A 16,416-nucleotide genomic window follows, 5' to 3' on the forward strand; every position below is an offset into this window, starting at 1 on the left:
CTTCCTTCCTTCCTCTATCTGTTTCTTAGCATGGAACATTTGCATTTTGGATTCTGAGAATATTTCTGCTGAATGAAAATTAACTGGCTGTTTTCATAAATGTGCATTGGGTGGGCACGCTGGCAGAGAAAGGGAATGTGGGGGTGCGGTCCCTGAGGGGGGTGACATCACCCCCCGCCCCCCTGCCCCTGTGGGCAGCTTGCCCCGCCCCTGGGTGCACAGCATGTGTGCTGCTCCGGGTGCCAGAGCAGCTAGCTCCGCCTCTGGGTGGGCAGAAGCCACACCTTCTTTTTAACAATCAATCAATCAAGCTTTATTACGGTCGTATACCAGCTATTAAAATAAAAATGCTTTACAGGGTGTCACAGTGGCCGGAGTGGGCTACTTCAGAGTAATGACTCTACACTGCTCTGCATTTTATCTTTTTTATTGGTGCTGCGTATTTACAGTGCTGAAGGCAGTGCTATTTACAGAGACACATATTATCCGCTAGAATCAGAACCTCCGAGTGGCGTTTGGCGCGTTTTTCTCCAACATAATAACTTGGGGAGACCCAGCCTCTTCCCCCTACGTTTTCGGTGCAGTTCCGGAGTTGGGGGAATAGGTCTGCCCCCCTTTCTTCCCTCTTCCTGTCCCACCTGGGACGATGGCTCCGCTACCCTGCCTGAGCCTCGGACCCCACTTCCTGCTTCCCCACTTGAGACGGAGCTCTCCCTGCTTTCCCCTGCGCTCGGGGATGGGCTGGAACTCAGGAGGGGAGGGACTTCGCGATATCCCCTGTCCCTCACACAGGGCTATGGGGGTTGTCATTCGGGGTGGATATAAGAGTCTATAAGTTTGAAGGGGCTATGTTTCCAGAAGGCGGGTCCAGCTGGCCTTTCCCCTGGTGCTGCTCAAAGTTCTCAGTTTCGTACCCGAGTGAAGGAACTACTTCCCACAGTCCGATCCTGCGTTTACTATTCCAATGGCTGTCTTGTTCTGGGGGGGAAGACTGGTCCAGCATTTACTCCTAAAATTCCAAGAGTGAATAGAAAATGAAAACATCTTAGCTATAGAACAGGCAGGCTTCAGATCTGTCAGATCCACAACTGATCATTGCCTAACATTACAACACCTAATAGAAAAGTACAACTCAGGGGGGCAGGCCTCACTCTACAACGCCTTTGTGGATTTTAAAGCAGCCTTCGATACTGTCCCTAGAACAAGACTATGGGACAGACTTCGTGCCACTACTATTGACAGAAGGCTTCTATTCCTAATAATGGCAACGCACTCAAATACGGCCCTAAGAGTCAGATGCAGTCGTCTAGGGCATCTAACAGATTCCATCAGAACCTTCAGGGGTGTCAGGCAGGGGTGCCTTTTGGCCCCCTTATTATTTAATTTCTATCTAAATAGTCTGGTGGACACACTCAACAGCCCTGACTTTCACCCCCCGAAGATTGCAAACCGGCACATTTCAGTTCTTCTATATGCCGATGATGCCATAATTCTCTCTAGAACCCCCATAGGGCTAAGAAGAGCCTTAAGGAAACTAGCAGCCTACTGCGATATGGAACGCCTCATAATAAACTACCAGAAGACAAAGATCTTAGCCTTCGGGAAGAAACCAAGGACCAGAAATTGGGAGCTCCAAGGTCATAAGATACAACAAGTCTCAAGTTACAAGTATTTGGGGATGGTGGTCCAATCCTCAGGATCAAACAAAATCCATATAACATCTTCAGGGAGCGCCGGAGAAAGATCTGCAAATTCAACCCTCAAATTCTACTTCTTTTTAACATATTTTTTGCTAGCACACTTTTGTGGAAAGGATGGTAATTCAAGCATAATAATATAATAACAGTCTTGAAAATGCAGTGTAAGAAATGATCAGACCTGCACAATTTGCAACGCACTAAACTGAGTCTCCAAGTTTTCCCTTTTCTCACGAGGAAGCCTATTCAGCATAAGGGAATTTCGTTTAAAAAAAGGAATAACTTGGCAGCTATGCTCCTGCAAGCTTCAGAACACTTCTGCCTTTGTTGCCTAGTTGGGACTACCAAATGAAAAAGAAAAATGGGTAGGTTCTGAGAACCTGCCAGGCTGCACAATGCTGAGTTAAGTTTGGTGGGTCACGAGTTCTAAAGCCCCAGTGTAGACTGTCATTTTAATTCTAGATTATGAAAACAGTGTGGATGGTGAAATTGAATTTGGGGCCTTCCATGCACCCTAAATATTAATGAGGCAGGACTTTGCTGCAGAATAAATGCAGAATCACTAGAGTGCCTAAGAGCTAATTCTTAGCTCAAGGTCCGGCAAACCTTGGCTTCAGTTGGATCGAAGAGATTTGAACCTAAACAGTCTGTTTTAAGGCTATAAGTGTCAAACTGTTGGTTCTGCAGAAATCAGCAAGTGAAGATTTCCATTGCATGAAGACAAGCAGTATTGTACAGGGGGAGCAGTTTTTTAAAGGGTTAGGCAATCCTAACACAAAACCCAAAGCAATGAGATTGTGCTAGTCAGTTTGCCAACACACACACCCTTCAGAAGCCATAGCAGGACTCACTATTTCAGCGTAAAGGAATGTTGTGTACAACAAGGAATAAATTTTACAAATTCAGATCCATATTTGCACCTGTGAAATGTTGAATGCATGCCTGCAGAAAGCAGCCCAAATATGCTTTCCCTGTTATTGTTCAACATATATTTTGCCTATGCAGTTACTCTTTAAAAAAAAGAAAAGGATTTGACTTGCAAACCTTCTCCAAGCTCCCCAATGCCCTGATTTCCCCTCTGAGAATACAACATTATCGACCACCTGAACGTTTAGTGCACTGTGCAGCCACACTGAGCATGATATTTATAGTACATCTTCTGTAACCAAAAGCATGTCAGTTAAACCACTAGAGACCAATAAATGTCTTGGTGCCATTTGACAACAGGATATAGTGTCATGTGAGAGGAACACCTACGCTTCTGCCTGTTTCTCTCTTTTGCAGAGAGAAGCAGCCTAGAGACCCTTGTTTGAGGCGACCAGTAAACATAGCAAGCAAGCAAGCAAACTTACTAGGATTTTCCCAGCCCCCAAATGGTCTCCTGGTCTGGGCTGGTTCCAGGTTTTGAGGGGTCCTCAGCAAAATGCCCTCTGGTGCTCTCCTTCCCAGTGGGCCTCCTGTGGTGGGCTTGCTCAGTGATGGTGGCAGCAGGTAACTGTGTGTGGCTATTTTAAATTGCAAGCTGAATGGTGGAGGGGGTCCACAGCCAATTCTAGAACAGGCCTCCTTGCTGGGCCCCAAGCAGCTGCCTGAGAGTGATAATGGCCAATGTGCAAAGTTGTGTCTTGGCTCACAGCAGAGCGCCCAAGAGTATTGCCAATGTGCTGGGAAAAGGAAACTCAATTAAAGAGCCCACTTGGGTGGAGGCTGCCCGTAGTGTCTCTGCATGCTTTACAACTCCACCGTTGCCACCTTTCAGTCTATGTCTCCTGGAAGAGGGAGGATCGCAAGTGGCCTCTAAACGGCCTCGGGCCAGTATACCTGAAGGAGCGTCTCCACCTCCATCATTCTGCCCGGACACTGAGGTCCAGCACCGAGGGCCTTCTGGCGGTTCCCTCGCTGCAAGTAGCCAAGTCACAGGGAACCAGGCAGAGGGCCTTCTCGGTGGTGGCGCCTACCCTGTAGAACGCCCTCCCAACAGATGTCAAAAAGGAAAACAACTACCAGACTTTTAGAAGACATCTGAAGGCAGCCCTGTTCAGGGAGGCTTTTAATGTTTAATAGATTATTGTGTTTTATTTTTTCTGTTGGAAGCCGCCCAGAGTGGCTGGGGAAACCCAGCCAGATGGGTGGGGTATAAATAATCAATTATTATTATTAATATTATTATTATCTCTGCACCACATGCAATCAGCTACTTCAGTCACACCTGATGCAGAGACACACCACAGAGATATATTTCTCTTTCTCTCTGTGTGTGTGTATTTTAATTCTATTAATGTTTAATTGTTTTTAATAAGTCCCTCATTTGTTTCTAGCTGCCTCCCCTGTCAGGGAAAAAGGTGGGTTATATACAAACAAACAAACAAACAATCTGTGCAATCCCATGCACATTGGCCTGGGAGTAAAATCCACGGACTTCAGTGGAAATGCCTTCTGAGTAAACACACCTAGGATGCCCTCCCTGTGCACTTTTCTCAGTGGGGACAGGCATCCCTATTAGAGCTACAAGGAAGCGGGGAAGCATTGGGCAGTTCCACTTTGGGCATCCAGGCTGCGCCCCGAGGTTGTTCTCCTGTGCGGAGCAGCACGGAAGCTTTAATGACTGAAGAGGGATATAGTTTGTATATATAAAGGTAAAGGGACCCAGTTAGCTCCAGTCGTGGATGACTCTGGGGATGTGGCGCTCATCTCGCGTTATTGGCCGAGGGAGCCGGCGTACAGCTTCCAGGTCATGCTCTATAGGCCGAGGGAGCCGGCGTTTGTCCGCAGACAGCTTCTGGGTCATGTGGCCAGCATGACTAATGCGCTTCTGGCGAACCAGAGCAGCACACTGAAACACCGTTTACCTTCCCGCTGTAGTGGTACCTATTTATCTACTTGCACTTTGACGTGCTTTCGAACTGCTAGGTGGGCAGGAGCTGGGACCAAGCAATGGAGCTCACCCCGTCACAGGGATTCGAACCCCCCACCTTCTGATTGGCAAGCCCTAGGCTCTGTGCTTTAGACCACAGTGCCACCCACATTCCTTATTTGTATATATAAGGTAAAGGTAAAGGGTCCCCTGACCATTAGGTCCAGTTGTGACCGACTCTGGGGTTGCGACCCTCATCTCGCGTTATTGGCCGAGGGAGCCGTCGTACAGCTTCTAGGTCATGTGGCCAGCATGACAAAGCCGCTTCTGGCAAACCAGAGCAGCACACGGAAACGCCGTTTACCTTCCCGCTGTAGTGGTACCTATTTATCTACTTGCACTTTGACGTGCTTTCGAACTGCTAGGTTGGCAGGAGCTGGGACCAAGCAATGGGAGCTCACCCCGTCGCAGGGATTCGAACCGCCGACCTTCTGATCGGCAAGCCCTAGGCTCTGTGGTTTAACCCACAGTGCCACCTGCGTCCCATTTGTATATATAGTTTTACCCAAATAACAGTTGGCTTTTAAGTGAAAGGAGGACAACAAATTAAAGTAGTATATTTATTATTTATTTATTAGATTTGTATGCTGCCCTTCATCTGTAGATCTCAGGGAGGTTCACAACATAAAATACAAGATTAAAACACAAAATGCATAACAAAAACAAGAAGAAACACAAAGCAATAACCCTACTCCCCCCCCCCAATTCCACAAACACATTTTAAAAGGGCATTGCATGTCAATCAGCCAAAGGCCTAGTTAAAGAGGAACCTTTTTGCCTAATGAAGGCACCAGGCAAACCTCCCTAGTGAGAGCATTCCACAAATGGGGAGCTACTGCAGAAAAGGCCCATTCTTCTGTTGCCACCCTCCGGACCTCTCCTGGAGGAGGAGCCCAAAGAAGGGCCTCAGGTAGTGATCTTACGCTCTGGGTAGGATCCTTGAGGTATAGAGTTTCTGAGCCATTTAAGGCTTTCTGGTCAAAACCAGCAGCTTGAATGGAGCCCCGAAATGAATTGGCAGCCAGTGCAATTGAACCAGGATTGGTGCAATGTGCTCAAACCTTCTTGCCCTGGTGAGCTGCCTGATTATGCACTAGCTGAAGTTTCCCAACTGTCTTCAGAGGCAGCCCTACTCATAACACATTGTCGTAATCTAACCTTGAGGTTACCAGATCATAGACACCAGTAGTTAGGCTGTCCCTGCCCAGATAAGGGCGTAGCTGGGCCTCCAGCTGAAGCTGAAGGAAGGCACTCCGGGGTACTGAGGCCACCTGAGCCTTGAGCGACAGCAAAGGATCCAGGAGGACCCCAAAGTGATGTACCTGCTCCTATGGTTGGAGTAGAACCTTCAGCATTGTGCATGTGTGGCTGGAGGGTGGTGATCCTTGGTATGAGAATAGGATTGTCATGTGCTCCTATTTCCACCAGGGGATATTGGAGAGTATGCTCATATGAGCTGAGTGTGTGCTCTTGAAAATCCCTTGGAACACAATTCTCTGTAACAGGCAGACTCTGTAGGGGGCTTTCAAGGATTCTCCAACAGAGAAGCTGAAAGTGTTCTCTGGAGGGAGAATGTTTCAAAAACATTGCATAATACAAGATTCTCTGGAACTGATGTTGAGACAATGGCGTTGGGCACATCCCTGGCAGATGTTTATCCTAACCCTTCATGAACCAACAAAGATTCTGCAACTTCTTTGGCAACTTGCTGTATTGCCCAACTTCTCTTGCTACTAGGAAATTTTTCCTAATATTTGTCTTGAATCTCTGCAGATAGAAGCCACTTCCTCTTGTCCTAAAACAACAGGCAAAAGGAGAACAAAGTTGTGGGCTATCTTCTCTGTAACAAGCATTTTAGGTGTGTGTGTGTGTGTGTGTGTGTGTGTGTGTGTGTGTGTGTGGCTTTTATTCTGTCCCCCCCCCCAAATTGTTTCTTCTTTTGGTTACTTAGCAGCGATGGCTGGTGGCAAATCAGCTTGAAGGTGTTCCTGGGTGGAACCTGGGAAGCGACTCCTTGTGAAATCCCCCCCCCCTTCCCATGCAAAGAAATAGTGCCGTTATACAAATGCTTAGTGCTGAAAAGCGTCTGCAATCACATTTCTGGAACTCCAGTTAGAGGGAAAGCATTTGAGGAAATCTAAGTACTGTACCATCTCTCCTCTCACTGGTCTCCCTTTGAAAACCACCCCCTCCTTTCACAACGTTGCCACTCAGAGATGCAAAATTCTGCCAAATGTGTGGTTCTGGCCTCAAATCTTCAGTCTTACACCACTTCGTAAGCCGTATCCACTATGGAGTCTATATATTGTATATACAGAAAGCAACACTACTTATCATGACCACTAATGTTTCAGAAAAATACTGTTTTGGCCAGCAAGTAAGCAGCACATTGGGCTATGGTAAATGTGCAGATGGTCTAGTTTACTTGGGAAGCAGCTTCCACTAAGATCATTGGAGCTTACTCCCAGGTCTATTCAGAAGTAAATTATTGACTTCAATAGGAGCTACAACTCCCAGAAAGAAAGAAGAGTTAGGATTGCAGTTAGCATGTAACTGTAACCCAGTTACTTGGGAGCAATGCTTTCATTAGACTTCACCTCTGAACAGAAGTATGATTGGGGATATGCAGGTAGTCCTTCTAGGCTCTCCCACAAAGCAACGTGTTCAAAGGGGAATCCTTCAAGCTGGCAGGGCATTAACTCACTTCCCAATTTGTACAAAACACCATTCCTAACAAAGTGGAGGTTCAGGACTATGTCCATTCCCTGGGAGAGCAGTCACATTAAGGCTGCGCTTAATGGACACTTCTGTTCCGGCATAAGTTTATATGGAGTTACCTACAGTAAGTGCATATTCCTACACATGTCTACTCAGAAGTAAGTTGATTCCCTGGTAAATCTGCAGGTGATAGCCTAACTTGGTTTGTCTTAAACAGCACACAGGACTGTCTTAAACAATAAGAAAGCCACCCCTCTCTTCTCCAACTAGGCCCTCTCTACACATTGCAACACAAGTCTTTCCTGTCTCCAGAATTAATTATTGCAATCTGTTGCCCCCACAGCCCTCTCAAGCAACATAATAAAGAACACACACACACACACACACACACACACACACACACACACACACACCATACAAGCCTTTGCCATACAAGCCTCTGCACCATTCTCATTTGCCTTGTCTCACCAAACTCCCCTCCGCTGTAGAGAAGGCAACATCCCTCTACCCCGCCCCCTGCCCTTTACAACCTGCTGCATGAGGGGCCCCCATTCTCCCACCTCCACCTTTTAGAACAAACCTAGGGAGGAAAGGAAAAGGGGTTCTGCCTCCTTGCTACCTCTGCTGGGGATGGGGATGGAGCTGACCCCTCTGTTTCTCACAAAATCAATGTTTCAAAAAGCAAGACCCAAACACTCCCACACAGGGTTGCAGCATGGCAGGCTGCCAGGGCAAGAGCCCCAGGCACATTTTTTGAGGGGGCGCTGCACATTTGGCTCCTCCCGCCACTCTGCCAGCCCTATGCCGCTTTGTGATGCTGGGATCTGATCTGAATAATAATAATAATAATAATGGTGGTTTCTTCTGTTTTGTATTTTTTATTTTGGTCTGCTTCCCAGGAATCCGAAACCTTGCAAAACCAAAGAGATGCAAGGTTCCTTACACTTCAGCAGCTTGTAACATAAATGTAATATTAAAAAATCAGTTTGTAATTATTGTCTGAATAAACTAAACATGATCATTTTGGGGCAAAGCAAGTTATATATATTACAATTTAGGATCCTAAAGGAACATAGTTACTTTCGTTCTGTAAAGGGCACTAAAGTTTTTTGCAAATTTTTCGACCTCCCCACCCATTTTATTCTTTATTTTCTTATTAAATTCATATACTGCCCTTTATCCAAAGATCACAGGGTGGTTTACAGGTGAAGGTTTCCATTTGTGGCGGAGGGGATTTTTCCTCCATGGACTCAAAATTTATGGAAATTTTAGATCTCTAATTATGTGTAGAACAACTTTTGTCTGTACTGAATCCACTGCCAATTAGATTCATGGGAGGAGCCCAAGAGACGTCAGCTAGACTTTTGAGGACAGACGCAGCTTTGAAGCAGCTCACATTTAAAAACATTTAAGGGTGCCTCTCCCTTCCCCAGCTACTGCACTTGAACTTGGAACAGATGACGGGTGAAGATCTATTAAAACATTATTGCAGAAAAGCTTTATCAATCACAAAATACACCATCTCTGTTGAATCCCTGGGTTTTTCTAAGCTGCTGTGCAAAGTCCGTAATGGAAAGGTGGGAAGAAAATACAGCATCTCCATTTTAGACTTCATGGATCTTTGACAATTATTTAATGAAAGCTTTGGGATTCTAGGTCAAAATAACCGAGCCAGTAATGACATCAAACAGTTAAGAAAAAATGAGTTAATGGTGTTCAACACAAGTAATCATGTTAAATAGTAAAATTATATTTCTTAAAAACTTAAATCCTCATATCTTCTGGAATGCATTGTATTGCAAGATGTTGGAGTAAATTAAATTCTCCCTGCACTCTAAAGCATCAATTTCCTTATGGTAATTATCTGCTAGATTGGATCTGTCAGTAGCAGGGAAGCATGCCTGACATTATACCCTCTTCACAAAAATGATTACAAAAAATTAAGACGAATGAGTAAAATTAAGGCTGGGGCTGGTAAGCCTATATAAAGCTCTCATAGATCACTTTACATAAGGTACTATTGTACTGGGGGCTTCAGCTTTTAATGACTAGCCATATAATGAGGTGAAGTCCATTAAAGTGCCGCAAAGGTAACCAATCACAAAGATAAGGGCTCAAAAAAGGATTTTTTCAGCCAACTAGAAGCAATTTATTATATACAGCTCTAAGTGAAATGCCTGGATGGATGCAAAAGTTATTGCAGATTGACAGATTTTTCTTCCTGGGAAACTTTTTGCAAATATGATGGGATTGCATTTTGTCTCATTTGATTCCGTGCGCCCCGTGTGTCCTTTTGGACATTCGTTTCTCTAAAAGACACTTTTAAAAAATGACTGAGTGAAAGCACCCAGCTTCATTAAATCACCTAAAATAAATTGGAAGTTGGCATGAGGGACAAGATAGGCATTTCTTACATACAGAGTCTGCATTGAGAAACAAACCCATTTTCAACCTACCTCTGTAAAATTGTTCCTGGTACCCACAGTTGCCAGGGGGAGGGGGAATCTAGAGAAGCGTAGTGAGAAACTCCTAAAGGGAATTCTGAAGTTGCATGCAGGAAATGAATGATTTCTAAGAAGAGAGGTGTAGCTTGGAAGTCTGATTCCCTGACTGGCAGCTCTGTCCCCAAACTCAGATATTTGGACGGTGGTCTGGTTTGTAAGGGGGAAGCATTATTCGTATACTCAGACTGGCCTCTGGTTGCTGTTACTTCAGCACCACGATGTTAACATTACTAACAGGTTGTCCATGCAGGTCCCAGCTCAGTTTAATTTTTGACCATATGCAGCACAGTCCCCTTTAATTCAGTTATGCAATCTGAGCAGTCACTTTCTATATCAGCTGAAGCTTCACTGGTCTCTGCCAGTTTTGTGCCATTTTTAAAAAGGATTTACCAATGTTTTCTTTCTGGTTTTTGCAGCCTGAACTGCTAGAACCTCATTTTTCTTTTAAAATGAATGCAGAGACTAAGCTGATTCTCAGTTCAGTTTGAATAGAAAAAGCACAAACGTGATCCTTTTCTGATAACTATTTCTGACTTTAAGTGGGGCACTTGTCAAATTCCGCATATGCTTAATATTTAACAGCTCTGTTTTCTTTTGGATGAAATACCTCTTGAAAGCAATGGTGGTTATTAAAAAGACATTGTGTTGTTTATACCATATTGGCCCGAATATAAGCTGCACTTTCCCCCCAAAATTCCTATTGTGAAAAGTTAAAGTGGGCTTAATTTCGCGACCTTACAGAAACTGGCTTTTACAATATCACTGCTGAAACAGACACATGATTAAACAGAACGGGTGTGAGTGCCTGCAGAATTTTAAGGGAACGGCTTCTTGTCTTTTTTTTCACACACACCCCCCCCCCCATGAATTTTAAAGGTGCGGGTTATATTTGGGTGTGGCTTATACTTGGGGCAATATGGTACTATTATTTAGTACTTGGGTGCAGAAACAACACCAGCGTTAGCAACCCAGAATCCCCACAAATGCTTTTGCAGGACAGAAAGCTCCGGTGGCCTTTTTAGTCAGCTCCCAACCTCAAAAAGATTTCCTTTTCAATTCTCTCAGCCCACACAATTTCCCCCTTCCACTCTGTAGCTGGGCGTGAGCTCCCCAAAAACTGCGATGAAATGATCCTGCTGCATTACTTGCCCATTTACTGGCATTAATTGTTAGGGGTCAAGCCAGGGCAAAGCTGAAGCAACACTTTGAAGAAAAGAATCCTGTGACATCATCAATGTTCATAGGGTAGAGTAAGATGAGACTAAAATTGCGGCCTATGTACATTGCATACTACAATTTTATGAGAGTAGGGGTGGGGGATAAATTTGATTTGATTTACATTTAAAGGGGTTTTTTTTTTACCAAATTTACCATTTCTGAAATAAAATGAGAACTGAAACACAGCCATCCTTCAAAATCCACACTTATCCGAATTTTTCAATGCAGTTCTCCAAGTTACAAAAACGCATAAATTAGGGGAAAGTGTGCATAAAAATGAAATTATTCTTGAAAATAACATACAAAAATAAAGGGAAATTGCCTGCAGAAATTTGTGCATTAGTCAAAATAGTATATAAAAATGTTTCTTTTAGGATAAATTCATAATAAAATGCTGATGAATTTGCACAGCAAAGTGCTGTAGAAATGTGGAGAATTGAATTTAGTTGAGGGCAGGTACTGTTCTTCCATTTCTCCTAATCATTTTTAGTTTTGTATTGAAAATCCTTCAAGGCCTCAGCATTGGCACTTCAGCCGTGTAAATACCAGCTTATTTACTGTGTTAAGCTGTTTGTAGCTAATATAATTATATGCTTTCTCACTGATATCTGATCTGTAATTAGCTGGAAAAAAACACTTTGATTGGGGTGACTGCTTAGTTAAATTGTTTAATAGTCCCACAAGCAAGGCTGTCAGCGAAAAATATGAAAATGGCCGCAAAGCAGACACAGGCTTTTGTTGCCGTTTTTAAATCACATTAATTGAGCTCCAGGTTATATGGTAGATGAACATGACTAGAAAACGTGGCGAAGAAGCAAATGGGAGACAATTTTTTATTTTTGCAACTGAATTTGCTATTTGACACTTGAGATATGTATCTTTTAAGGCTATTGTTTTAAACTGTTTTTAATGCTGTATTTTAAATTGCCGTGACCCTGGCACCTTCTGGCAAAGGCTAGGTAATAAGTTAAAGTAATAAATTAAATAGTAAGGATAAAAACCAAGAGCTCCCAGGCTGTTCTTCTTAAATCCATGAATCTTCAATGAACTTCATTACTTTGTCAGAGTGTGGAGTAAATTTCCTGTTGCTTTTCAAAAAAAAATTGCTGCCTGTTGCAGCTGGAGTGGGCACCTCGTTGTCGAGATACTCCATTTAAATGAAGCCTTTCTAGCAGGTCTTGAACTGCTAATGCTGGAATTGTACCGAGGTGGACAGTTCTCTGCAAACCCTTTACCTCTTTCACCATCTTTCTGATAATTTCTTTTTTCAGGAAGAAAAAGTACTGTATTCTAGTCTCAAAAGAAATAGACTGAAACTTATTGATTAATATATGCTTTCCTATCCTCTTTAAACATATTATTTTCTCCAAATTCATTTTCATGATGTCAGGACCAGCAGCCAGTTCCTCCTTGTGCCATCTCATTTTCAACCATTCATTTGTTTCTGTGTATTGTTTATCCAAGAGACATTTCTCTTTCACTTGGTATATTCATTATGAAATAATTCTCCGAGAAGATACAGGCCACTGGTTTTTTGCAATTTGCATCAGCACACTCTTAAGTTATGTTGAAAGCCAAGCTTTTTGGTCCTCTTGCTTCAGAAGTACATTAATATTTCCGTGACCTTTACCGGGTGGCAGACGAGAAGCATTAGGAATAAAATAACAAACAAACCCAGAGAGGTGTACTTGAAATTGCATATTTGGTGAGCCTGTGCTAAAAATGAACATGAGGGGGAAAGAACCTGCTTGTTACGAAGATGTCACATAAACTGAAATTTAAAATAATCCTGCTATCTCTCTGTTCTTCCACCATAGAATTCAAGGGTAAGTGGATGAGATCCCCAAGGATATGAGGTTCGCCGCTCATCTCCAGCCCAAGTTTGCTAGGCTCATGGCCTTCAGCCCATACCCCAGCTTTAAAAAAAACCAAACAGAACTAAGGCTGTACTCCTAAGCACACTTAAATGTCACTGACCTCATCGGACTTTCTTCTGATTAAACATATGTAGCCTCACACTGCAAGAGCTCTGGAGAAGAGGAGGTTAAGGGGTGATATGATAGCCATGTTCAAATATATGAAAGGATGTCATATCGAGGAGGGAGAAAGGTTGTTTTCTGCTGCTCCAGAGAAGCGGACACAGAGCAATGGATTCAAACTACAAGAAAGAAGATTCCACCTAAACATTAGGAACAACTTCCTGACAGTAAGAGCTGTTCGGCAGTGGAATTTGCTACCAAGGAGTGTGGTGGAGTCTCCTTCTTTGGAGGTCTTTAAGCAGAGGCTTGACAGGCATATGTCAAGAATGCTTTGATGGTGTTTCCTGCTTGGCAGGGGGTTGGACTGGATGGCCCTTGTGGTCTCTTCCAACTCTATGGTTCTATGATTCTCTAAGGAACATCTCCTGTTAACATCTCATTCACCATGTCCCATGTCACTGTACTCTTTCCTCTTTCCTCTTCTTCCCACTATACATTCCTTATGGATAGGGGTGAGGGAAACCACAGGTCAATCACGGTCTGGAGACAGCGGACAGAATCCTAGCATTGTAGAGTTGGAAGGGACCCCAAGGGTAATCTAGCCCAGTGTTTCCCAACCGGGGGCCATATGCCCCCCCGGGATATTCCAAGGGGGCCACAGATGAAAAATGTGTAACTGGGGGGGGGCACAGCACGAGGCTAGGGGGCCACAGTGGAAAGTGAGAAATGAAGAAGAAAAAACATATTTTTAAAAAATCCTGATTGGCTGGCTAACTACTTGCCAACCACAAGCAGGTAAGGGGGTGGCTCACCAGGGCCTAATGTTCATTTTTGCTACATGTATTTTCTTGAAGCAGTCCTGGTTTGTTTCTGGCAGGAGAGGGCGATTGCTGAGCCCCGCTTTGACCACTAGAGCCCGCAGGTCAGGATAAGTGCAGTGGTGGGGTGGCAATGGGTAGGGCTGGGCGAGCCGGAGCTGCTTATTGTTGCTGCCAGTGCTGGGCCTGGTAGCAGCCTGGGCCTGACTCTGCATGGTGCAGGATGCAATCCACCCCAGTGCCTAGTAGATCAGGGCTTTCAGATGTTGCCAAGGGGCGCAGGGCCCGTCAGCAGCACGGGTCCGGCTCTGCAAGGCATGGGGTGAAATCCACCCCAGCACCTAGCTAAACAGGGTCATCTGGTGCTGCTGACTTGCATCTAGTCAATAACTAAGTGTCTACTCAGAAGAAAGCTGCACTGAGTTCAGTGGGCCTTACTACCAGGTAAGGATGTGGGGGGCTATAATGTTTTATCTAGGCAGCCAGGACTCCTTCGGGTGACAAGATCTTTTTGCACCAGGTCAGTGAGGACCACTTGCTTTTTAAAATTCTCCCATATATACAGAACACCCTGTGAGCCTTTTGGGCTGTATCTGTAGCTTTCCCACTCTCTGTCAAATAACTGGGGTCACATAAGTGCTTTTTTACTTTTTATAATACATGGAAGATGGATCTCACTTGCGAGGTTCTGGACTCTCCTTCCTTGGAGGATTCTAAGCAGAGGTTGGATGGCCATCTGTCAGGGGATGCTTTAGCTGAGTTCCCTACATTGCAGGGGATCGCACTAGAAATATGGCCCTTGGGGTCCCTTCCAGCTCCAGGATTCTATGTTTTCCTGCTCCAACAATATTGAAGATCCTTTTTCACATAAGGCTACTCAAAAGCCAGGTCTCCCTCAGGTGTTCCTTGGTTGTTATCTCCCTGCTTGAGAAACTTGAAGATGAATCTTCTGGATGAATCTTCTGCTGTTTGCTCTGCTTGGAGCCCTTGTTCGATCTAGGTGCTCTGCAAAGAGCCACTTGCTGGGCAACATAGGGTGGGTTTGTGTCTGGCTGTGGACTAGGGAGGGCATTTGGAGCCTGAAATGAGCCCCTGCTTGCTGCTATCCTTTGTTTGTTTGTTTATTCATTTATTTCATAAAATTATCAGTAAAAAAATTACAACCACTAAAGGGACTAGGAGAGAGCTTATAGGGAGGGATGTAAGGCAATCCTGAGTGCTCAAACATCCTGGCTTCCAGCCATGCTACCTCTGCTGTTCTTCAGTTATAGATATGACTTCCCTCCTCCCACCCTAAAGGTAAAGGGGCCCCTGACCATCAGGTCCAGTCGTGTCCGACTCCGGGGTTGCGGCGCTCATCTCGCTCTATAGGCCAAGGGAGCCGGCGTTTGTCTGCAGACAGCTTCCGGGTCATGTGGCCAGCATGACAAAGTTGTTTCTGGTGAACCAGAGCAGCGCACGGAAACGCCGTTTACCTTCCCACTGGAGCGGTCCCTATTTATCTACTTTCCCTTTTTATGTGCTTTCGAACTGCAAGGTGGGCAGGAGCTGGGACTGAGCAACGGGAGCTCACCCCATTGCGGGGATTCGAACCGCCGACCTTCTGATCAGCAAGCCCTAGGCTCTGTGGTTTAACCCACAGCGCCACCTGGGTCCCTCCCTCCCACCCTGTTGCAGCAAAAGGACCAGGGCTGCTGTTCTGTTAGGCAGCTTATGGTGAGGGGGACACAACAGTCCAGGGTGTCCTAACTTCCTGGTCACATTTTTCACTGCTTCTAGCCACCTGCTTTGCCCCGACCTCGATTGTGCTTGCCTGGCTGGGATGAGTCCTCCTTGAACTTGGATTCCTGCTTGCCTGGATGGGAAGAGAGAGGAGTTGGGACAACATAGGATTGAAGCTAAGTATTGCGTATCACACACAAATCAATTGATACTGAATCATTCCAGGCTCATTTACTTTCAGACTATTCATGTTAGTTCATAAAGCTATTGTTGCAAGCTGCAAGTTGTATAGCTTTTTCCTTTGTGTGAACAAAATAATCAGCTTCAGATGATGGCTTGAAGAACTGTAACTTCTCCTTCTGTGGAGTGCTGGTTTTTTCAGTGTTTTAGCTTCACACAGGAAGTCAACTCATTTCCTGTTCACTTAAGTAATGTTAATGTTAACTGAGGTCTCTCGCATAGATGTACCGTATTCAATCTCTGAACTCTGTTTAGGAGATCAGGGGCAGGCAGCAGGCTTTTTCATTCCTGTCCTCTTCCCCATCTAATGAACACATTTCTCTTTGAACATACGAAGAGCCTGTTGGATCAGACCAATGGTCCATCTAGTCTAGCATTCTGTTCCCATAGAGGCTAACCAGATTCCTGTGGGAAACCAGGGAGCAGAACATGAGCACATGAGCACCACTCTCTCCTCCTGTGGTTTCCAGCAACGGGTGTTCAGAAGCATTGCTGCCTCCAGCTGCAAACGTAGAGCATAGCCATTATGGCTAGTAGCCATTGAGAGCTGTCTCCTCCTCCGTAAATTTGTCTGATCATCCTTAAAAGCCATCTAAGTTGGTGGCT

The sequence above is a fragment of the Zootoca vivipara genome, chromosome 13 (assembly GCF_963506605.1).
Source record: "Zootoca vivipara chromosome 13, rZooViv1.1, whole genome shotgun sequence".
NCBI classification, from domain to species: Eukaryota; Metazoa; Chordata; class Lepidosauria; order Squamata; family Lacertidae; genus Zootoca; species Zootoca vivipara.